This window comes from Prosopis cineraria, unplaced genomic scaffold (genome assembly GCF_029017545.1).
Source record: "Prosopis cineraria cultivar Desert tree isolate PC_DT_omini unplaced genomic scaffold, ASM2901754v1 PC9, whole genome shotgun sequence".
Lineage (NCBI taxonomy): Eukaryota > Viridiplantae > Streptophyta > Magnoliopsida > Fabales > Fabaceae > Prosopis > Prosopis cineraria.
In genome coordinates this window covers 10,084,957-10,095,173 of record NW_026555340.1, presented here as the reverse complement: position 1 = coordinate 10,095,173, position 10,217 = coordinate 10,084,957, and the positions used below count along the sequence as shown (strand labels likewise).

Below are 10,217 nucleotides of genomic sequence, written 5' to 3'. Positions count from 1 at the left end.
AGTAGAATTGAGGGAGAATTTGACCTTTAGATCCGAACCGGAGCGAATTGAGGACTTTAAGGACAAACAACTACGCAATAAGACCATCCGACTCGTGAAGGTGATTTGGAAGGGTGGAGCCCTAGGTGATGCTACTTGGGAAACCGAGGAGAGTATGAGGCGAGATTATCCACATTTATTTGCTTAGGTACATAGTTTCTATGCTTATCTATTAAATTTTGAGGACAAAATTTCTAAAAGGAGGGGAGAATTGTAACATCCTGATTTTTTATATAATAAAGAAATTGTGGAATTTAGGTTTTGAGAAAAAAATGATAATAATAGGAATTTATATTATTTGAGGTTATTTAGAAATAATATTATGGTTAGGTATTTAATTATGAATTTAAAAATTTAAATTTAAAACCACATAAGCAATATTTAGTTAAGATATAATACATAAATAATTTTTTTTATGTATGTGTTGAAAAAAAAAAAGAGAGAAGGTAGAAGGAACAAAAAAAAGGGGGTGGAAGGTTGTTGTTTCTAAGTCCCACATTGGTTAGATGAGGGAAGAGAAGAGGTGCCTTCATGTATAAAAAGGAGGGGGTGTGTGCATTAGGAAGCATGAGAGGCTAAGATGCAATTTAGAGAAAATTGCAACTTTTGGCCCAAAGGTTTGAATAATTAAATTCAAACCTATAGTTTTTTTTAATATAATTTTGGGACTCACAATCCCATTTTTATATTATTTTTCTCTCTTCCTCTCACGTTGCTCGGCGTTTTCTCGCAAGGGGGGATTATTTTCTTTTTCTTCAGGTATGTTCTAACTTTCCTGTTTAGATTAGCATTTAAAAATTTATTTAATTACAAAATTAATTTTATAGTTATTTTCTAAATAATATTAGCTTTCTAGTGATATGATTATTTTGTAGGATAGAGTAAATATTTTGATTAGGATTTTTCTATAGGATAGTTAATCTGATGATATGATGGATTAAAAATATAGGTTAAAATTCTTAGGGATATAATAAATATTATAGAATATTTTCTTGAGGTTGAAACTCATGTTTAAGAATTTTTGAGTTAAAATCTAGATCTATATGGTTGAATTTATGTGGAATCTGAGACGTAGGGATAAACCTATGATTATTAAATATTTATTTAAGTATGAATAGGTATTTTTGAGGTTATAGAAAGGTGATTTGAGGCTTCAGGATAATTCTAAAATTTTTAATTTATTTTTGGATGAATTTTTAGAATATAGAAGGATGAAATTGTGATACTAGAAGTGAATTGAGGATAAAAAAAATAGTTCATTAGGGTACGAGAATTTTAGAAAAGAATTTGGGAAGTTAAATGAGGCATAAATCTTAAATTAGTGTTAATATGGACTATAGATCTAAGACTTTCTAACTCTTTAAATTAGAGTTATTTATTTTAATGTAAAATTAATATATAGTATTGTGAAATAATTATGTAGATTATATTGACAAAGATAGTGGTGAAAAAGGAGTTGTGAAGGGGAACTTGTTATTCAAGACACAAGGTAACCATTATTAATGTGTTGTGATGAGTGTGTTTGTGAATGGTTATGTGTTGTTTTGTTGTTTGGAAAAATTATGAATTATTGAAAATAAATACTGTATATACTTGTTTGAAATTATTGCCAAGTGGGTTAAAATTTATTTTGTTTATCATGATGAGATATTATTGTTCGGATATATTCCTGTTTGGATATTTGAATGATGCATGACTTGTCAGGGTATTTTAATGTATGGTGTTAATGGAATTTCTGTTCGGTTAATTATTACCACGTGGTAAGCCCTCATTGGACCCAATGAGTGGCGTGTCGCTTGGTCCAACTCACCTTTGGCCGGGTGATTTGGCGTCCGAGCATGGCGAAAGGAGGATATAAGGTGCAGTCATGCAAATTAAATACTTGTTCGGTTTGTTTGAAAGTATTGTTCGGTTAAATGTTTTGTGTGCCCACTTAGCAATCGCATGATTAGTTACATCCGCATGCATCATTACATATTAATTTTTGGTTACTGGGACTTTTAAGTCTCATTCCCCGTGGTTAATATTTTTACAGGAGCGAGTCCGGCCGAGAAAGCACCAGAGGTGTAACTGTGGTGTATGAGACACCATCTTTTACGTTGCCTCTTATTTTAGATTATACAATGTATCTTGTGCCAACTTAGGACATATCTTCTTTGTGAAGCATGTAAACTCTAATCCTTTTTATTAAAAGTATTTATATGACCAAGAGGATTATGTCTGTCCCTCTTGATTTATGATCTGATTTGAATAACATGCTATGAGGATCATGTCTGTCCCTCATGGTTCTAATTGTTTTTTTAGATATTTTAAGACCTGTGGTATATTGTCTTGGATGTATCGTGGTAGAAATTTTTCTACCATGATAAGGGTTCAATGAAAAAAAAATAAAAAAAAGGATTTGTTGAATTAATAACTTGTGAAAAATCGGTCTGTAAATTTGAGGGTGTTACAGATCAAGCTAAGGTCGGCACAATTCAAGAAAACGAAAGTTCTAAGGCCGTGACAACATGTATTAGAGCCACGATTTGAGGGAGTCGCGATTCAAGTAAGTATTTGAGGCATATGATCGAGGAGTTAAAGAAATATTTAGTCATCGAGTTGTGTGGAAAAGAGGTGTGCCACCAGACACACAATACTTGATCAAATGGAAGGGACTGCTAGAAAGCAAAGCAACATGGGAATCTCAAGAGATCTTTGGCAATTTGAAGATCAACTTCGTTCCTACAAAGATGATGCAGTGAGGAGGACGTTACTCAAATAGGTGGGGGAGAATGTGACAAAGTTAGAACTTTCATGAGGTTATAATATTTTAGAAGCTTTTGGAACGATCTAGAACAACAAGAAGGCACTAGAGACTTCTGTAATATGCTGGTATGACCTCGAAAGACCTAGATATGTCTATAATATTGTAGAGAGCACTTAAAGTATCTAGATTATTCTAGAGATATCCTCCTCTTATACATTTTAGAATTCTTCTTGTAAATATCAAGATATTCCTTGTAGATATTTCTATAGAATATTATAGAGATAGAATCTACACCGTTGGATCGAATCAATCCTAACCGTCCATTAAAGAGGTGAGAACTTTCTAGAAGAAGGGGAGGAGCCTGTAAATACCCCTCACCCCTCGTTTATAACTACTCAAGCAAATCAATAAGGCTCTCAAGTTCATTCACTCAAACTTTCTACTCTCTACTTGTGCGACTAGTCCTCTTAAGTCTCTTTACCTACTTTGTGAGTTTGACTGACTTAGTTAAGATCAAAAGGTTGATCAAGTTAAGGCCAGCACGATTCAAGGAAAGGGAAGTTCTAAGGCCGTGACATGTCGCTCCATCCTCAAATCTCTTCTTTCTTCTTCAATATTTGAGACTAAGGTGAGTGATTTTTTATCCATAATATCTATCTATGATCATTTTTTTTCCCATTTTGTTTCATTCTTTGAATATATATAGTATATATGTGAATGTGTTTGGCATTGTTGTGCTCCTCTATTTCTCTACTTTTATCATGTAATTATCACATAATTATTCTTATGAATAATACTGTGTTATAAAAATCTTGTTAGTAATAACTACTACTTTTTTTTTTATAAAAATGAAAATTTAAACACTGGGCAAAATCACCTAACATGTTTGTCTAAAAGCCATTAGACCTTAACAAATGGAGTAGATACCATGTATATACTAGTGATAAATTATATTTTTCACATTATTTTATTTCCCTTTATTCTTAGTTTTTAACACTTATTTTAGGTATTTTGAGCATTATTTAAATTTATTGGACTTAATTTATAATTTTAGGAATAGCTTGTCAATTCCTAATTTTTCATCTTGTTTTTTTTTTCTTATTTTCATTTCCCAGTTGCATCATACTTACATATAGTTTAGTCTCATTTTGAGTTATTAATTCTCTCCTTTATTATTATTTTTTTTGCATTTAAATATATTCTTATAAAATTTTTATCTTACTCACATATATCTATAAACACACATAGACTCACACTATAAGATATTTGCATAATAACTCATTTTTTTATCACTTTTTAGCTTCACCAAACGTGCCTTTACTTCTTTCTGTCTCGCTGTGCAACTTTCAAAAAGGCATTCACTTTTATTTTTTTAATTGATTTTTTTATTACTCTTCTTTCTTTCCTTTTCAGCAACTTCTATATTCCATTTCTCAACATCCAACCATTCAAATCAAGATTCGAGTTCATCATTGCATTCATCTGACTGTCCACATCAAAACCTTAAAAATTTGTTCTAGTTTGTTAAAGTTTTTGCTATTCGAATTTCTCCCTCTTGCCATGGCTGTGTGTTCCTTGAAGCTGCATGAAGATTCAATAATGCTCTCCATATGTAGCTAGGCATTCCTCTTCCCTTAGAGATAGATACACCGATGAGCTGCACTCTCTAATGAGAATTTTCTTCTTCTTTTACCTCTTTAATTCATGAATTGGGACTAAATTTGTTGAGATATTAATGCTATGTCTTTGAATTTATGAATGTATGGCTAATGTGACATATTTGAGGTGTTTGAGATTAATTTTGAATTAGTTTGTATGCTGGACAGATTTAATTGTTATATTCCTTTGTTGAATTAAATTGTTACTTGCCAAATTATATAAGTGAGACACAATTGTGCTTGTTATATTTGTTGGCTAATATTTAAACTTTCAATTGAACACAAATTGTGTTATGGTTGGGGCAAAGGTTAGGGACTATCCAAATTAATCTATCAAGCAATTGGATAATTTTTATAGCATTGAGTTGTTTATTGTTATTAATTGGCCACTCGTGATAATAAGTAACATCGTGTTCAACTTTGGAAATTCAAAGTACCATTAACCTAATTAATTGAAGAGGAATTAAAATTAAAATTAGAAGCAAGGATTCGGTAGCTAAGTCATCTAAGAAAAGTCCATATCATTAATTTTACTCACATTTTTATACACTCTTTTCACTCTATTCATTCTAATTTAGTTCATTAAAATAAATAAAAGAAAAAATTATAATAGCTTTTATTGATTTTACTTTAGATAATTTATACAAACAATTACTTGTTGTTTTATTAGTGTTTTTAACCATTAGAATTTTAGAATAGTAACTCCTTGAAAGATTCAATCTTGATTGACTTTAAATTACATTAAAGTTAATTTTATTAATTTGAGCCTACACAACTAAGGATTATCAACTAGTCAAAACATAGTGTGTTAAATAGTTTGCAATGTCATTTGCATCTTCTGATATCTATACAATTTTAATGTCTCAATCCTCTAAATCAAGCTTTGAATGTCCATAATATCACCCTTATTTGAGTAACTTCTTTACATGATGACGAATATTAGAATTTGAAATATCAAATTTTAAAATACTTTTACCATGATGTAATTTTCATTTATCCTTTAAATAATTTTAACTTTAGATATTTTAATTTAAACTTAAGATTTTTTTTAATGTATGCATTTGTATATGTAAGCCAGTAGTTATGTATATGCGAGGCTACTATGTAATGATGCTTGGTGTCCAAATCTCAGTAATACTTATTTACACGCGCGCCTTTTTTTTATTATTGTGCTTCATTGACAAGGCGGTCAAAGTCAAGCAAATTGATTTTTTCCCTAAGGCCATTATTATTATTATCATTTTCGTACAGCTCTTCCATTCCCCCCCACCCCGGCTTAAGTTCTTCTCTCGTGATTCTAAAATCATTAAATCATAGTCATCCAGAAACTTCATGGAGTGCAGTATCTCAGATTCTATTAGGAATTAGAGATTTATAGATTTGGATTGATTTTATGCCTAGCATTTAATTTTAAAAACTATTTTATAAATAAATTTTTAAAAGTTTATTTTTAAAATAAAACAAAACAAAAATATGTTCAATTTGAAACAGTTGTGTCATTCTCCTGGAAGCTAAGTACTGACAAACTTAAATTTTCTTGTCAGAATTTGGCTAAAATAACAAATACATGGTGTGAGATTTTATGTTTTGCACCCTATATCATTATATTTTATTACACTTGTATACTTAATCACTTGAGATCACTCAAGTGCTGACCAAGATCTAAATATGTTAATTACAAACTTTACAAGCCCATAATAATTGAAACGGTAAGCAATGACCTCAGTATAGCAGCTGTAGTTTTCTCTCCTGAGTGTGAGAGTCTCGTTCGTGTGGAAGAGTGCACTTTCGCCGATGGTTATACCCACTGTACAACTTTTACGGCCTTCAGTGAGGTTTGTCCTTATCTTGGGAGTGTGTGTGCATTGGTGTGGGTGTGTCGTTTATTTGGGTTTTTTGGAGGATGGAGGTAGGTCAAAGTTGCAGGGGGAAAAAGAATAAGGAGGTATTACTGGAGATCAAAACGGAGAAAAAAGACTGAAAGGGTGGGTCTCTGGTTGGAAGGTTAGAAACAGAACAAAACCTGAATAAAGGAGTTGTGTTATCTCCATGATCAAAAAAGGATAGAATGTTGATGAGGAAATCCAAATACATGAGATGGGGAAGCATGGATTCGTTTAGTTTTGATAAAGCGGAGGATTATAATGGAGTTTTGAAAGGTCGACCTTGGGCTGTGCAGGGAGTTATGCTCAATTTGCAACTCTGGGCCGACTACATGATACATAGTGAAGTTGACTTTTCCCGATGTCCTTTTTGGGTGCAATTCCATGGCCTCCTTCACGGTGCCTTTGATAAAGTAAATGCAATCAAGTTGGGGGAAGCAACAAGTGAAGTGATCATGTTCGAAAATCCAACTCTGAATGGCAAAATGACAAGATCTTTTATCCATGCTCGTGTCAACATCAATATTGATCAACCACTTGTCCCTAGTTTCTGGATCTCTCGACACAATCGAAAACCTATGTGGGTGACACTGAAATATGAGAGACTCCAAAATTTTTGTTATCATTGTGGACGTATTGGTCACGAGGGACGTACGTGTAATTTTCAAATAGATACTATGTCTAGCGAGTCTGATGATGAAGAGTTTGGAAGATGGATGAGTACCCAATCAGTTAAAACCATGGAAGAGGTAGTTGAAGTGTATAGAGAAGATTGGGAGGAAGCTGTGCTGCTAAAGGAAGATAAACCACCACCGTCCGACCACCGTAGGGGGAGAAGCGATCAAAATAATCGTGTAAGTGGAAATAACAGAAATAACGGCCTAGAATCAGGACTACATAAGAATTTGAGGCATCAACGGGGTAACGGCATTAAAATTAATGAGGGGATACAATCTTCATTTCCTGGAAATCCACTAGAAAGTAATGCGAAGGATTCCCCGGATTTAAGGCAAAGGATACGGAGGTGAATCAGGAAAACGTGCAGCATGTAGATAAAAGGGAGATGTGTGTGGAAGAAATATCTAATAGTCCACCTCATTCTAGGGCCCAAGAAGAGAAAGCCCAATTCGGGTAACAGGTTCTAATTACTATGTGGAGCTACCTACTGATAAGGAAGGTCCATATCAAGATATGCTTCTATTTTATCAACTCTCTCCTATGACAGAGGTTCCCAATGGACTAAAGAGAGTTGGGTTGAAGAGGCCCATTGAAGATGAAGAAGAGCCGTCAACACAGCGGACAAAAAGATGTTTGTTCCCCAAAGAAGGCAGTGGTGGAAAATTTTTCTTTTGAGAAGCAACATGCCGGTGGTAGGGACGAGCCCACCACTGGTTCACCGTGAAAATACTATACTGGAACTGTCAAGGGCTAGTGGTATGTTGATAGTTAAAATTCTCCAAGAGGAGTGTAGAAAGAACAAACCCCTTTTGGTTTTCCTCATGGAAACCAAACAAAAGCAATGTGTGGTTAAGAAATTGAAACACAGATGTGGCTTTGATGAGGAATGGTTGGTTGATCCGATAGGGAGAAGCGGCGGCTTGGCTCTATGGTGGAAAAAGGAGGTGGTTATTAATGTTCTATTTTGGTGTCCAAATTGCATTCACACCAGGGTCTCATCCTCTTGTACCAATTTACCTGATTATATATCATACATCTATGGGCCACCACATGAAGGTGAACGTAAGAAGGTCTGGCAAGCGATTGATCAGCAAGGTCTAAGTATATCTGGGTCTTGGTTATGCCTTGGAGATTTCAATGACATCACTTCTCGGCAAGAAAAATAGGGATGTAACCCGAGAGCCCTTCGTAAAATTCGTAACTTCCAAAAATTCATCTCAGATTGCTTGCTGATTGATTTGGGATTTAATGGTTCCCGGTGTACATGGTGTAATAATAGGCAGGGTGAAGCCACGATTCGAGAACGCATTGATCGAGCCCTAGGAAATACTAAATTTCTGGAGACATTCCCAAGGGTTCAGGTCTTTCATATGGATCCTATAGGGTCCGACCATCATTTTCTCTTGATTGACTTATGTTACATTGGAACTAAACCCCAAAAACTTTTAAATTTGAAGATGTATGGACTACCCATCCAGACTTTTTGCAAGTGGAAAAGAGAGATTTGGAGGTAAAGGACACGGATGAGGAAGGGCTAATTCACAAGTTCCTGACTCAATTGAATAATTGCAAACGAACATTAGCTTAATGGAACAGAACCATATTTCCTAATCATGGAAAAGCAATTGAGAAGTTACAGTGGCATGTGACGAAGATAGAATTTTCATGAGGTTAAGATATTCTAGAAGTCTCCGGAACGATCCAGGACAATCAAGAACACCCCGGAGTCTTCTGGAATACGCCGGTATGTCCTCGAAAGACCTAGATATCTCTAGAGTAGTGTAGAAAACACTTGAAGCATCCAGACCATTCTAGAGATATCTTGCTCTTGTACATTCTAGTAGTCTCCTTGTAATTATCAAGATATTTCTTGTAGATATTTCTATAGAATTATCTAGAGATAGAATGTACACCGTTAGATCGAATCAATCCCAACCGTCCATTAAGGAGGTGGGAATTTTTTAGAGAAAGGGGGAGGCCTATAAATACCCCCTCACCCCTCATTTGTAACTCAACTCAAGCTTAGTGTAAAAGCTCTTAAAGTTCATTCACTCAAGCTCTCTACTCTCTACTTGTGCATCTAGCTCTCTTAGCCTCCTTGCCTACTTGCAGGATTCGGCTGACTTAGCAAAGATCAAGAGAGGGATCAAGCTAAGGCCGGCACGGTTCAAGGGAAGGGAGTTCCAAGGCCGTGACAGGCAGCTCTCTAATTGCAAGCAAGGCCTTCTGACTAAACAAAAGTTAATAAGGCTTGGGTCTTGATGCTCGACATTGAACGACTACTTGAAGAAGAAGAGATGTACAGGTGGCAACAGTCTAGAATTAATTGTTTGCAAGCAGGGGGATAAAAACTTGAAGTTCTTCCATTTATCCACTATTATGAGGAGGCAGAAAAATAGCATTATTAAACTCAAGGATGATCAGGGGAGGTGGCTCAATGAAAGTCATGAAATAGCAGATAATATTATAAGATTCTGCACTGGACTATTTAGAGCTTCCCTTCCAAGAACATTCGATGCAGCTCTCAGTGTAGTTGACAAGTGTATCGATGATACAGGTAACGCATGCCTATTACTTCCAATCACAAAAGCTGAGGTGCATGAAGCTGTATTCAGTCTTGGTGGCTCCAAAGCACCTGGTCCCAATGGATTCTCAGGTAAATTTTATCAATCTACTTGGGATGAAGTTGCCGAAAATATTTTCTTGTTAGTTAAGAATTTCTTTGAAGGAAATGAGAGTGTTGGTGACTCGAACAATACAAACATAACCCCTATCCCCAAAGTGGACAAACCTGAGCACATTTCACAATTCCGACCCATTGGATTATGTAATTTTTCTCATAAAATTATCTCCAAAATTCTTGCCAATCGTATGAAACCTCTACTGAATAAGTGTATCTCTACTAATCAAGGGGTCTTTATACCAGAGAGACTCATTCATGATAATATCATCATTGCTCATGAGGTGTACCATTACCTGAGAAGAAAGAAAGACAGTAAAAAAAATATAATATATGAATTTGCTCTCAAAATGGACACGACTAAGGCCTATGATAGAGTGGAATGGGATTTCCTTTGTCAAACTTTACTGAAATTTGGTTTATGTGACAATTGGGTTGATCTTATTATGAAATGTGTTGAATCTGTATCTTTGAATCTTTGTATTTCAGGCAATAAAATTGCTTCTCTTATCCCGGGAAAAGGGATAAGA

General features: G+C 34.7%; 1 long non-coding RNA gene across 1 annotated transcript; it reads left to right on the top strand.

Moving 5' to 3' along the window:
• Positions 1–279: 279 nt before the first annotated feature.
• On the top strand, positions 280–2,282 carry LOC129319187 (uncharacterized). Its single transcript, XR_008595457.1, has 2 exons — positions 280–1,528; positions 2,075–2,282. It is a non-coding gene; the product is annotated as an uncharacterized LOC129319187 (long non-coding RNA).
• The last annotated feature ends 7,935 nt before the right edge of the window (positions 2,283–10,217 follow it).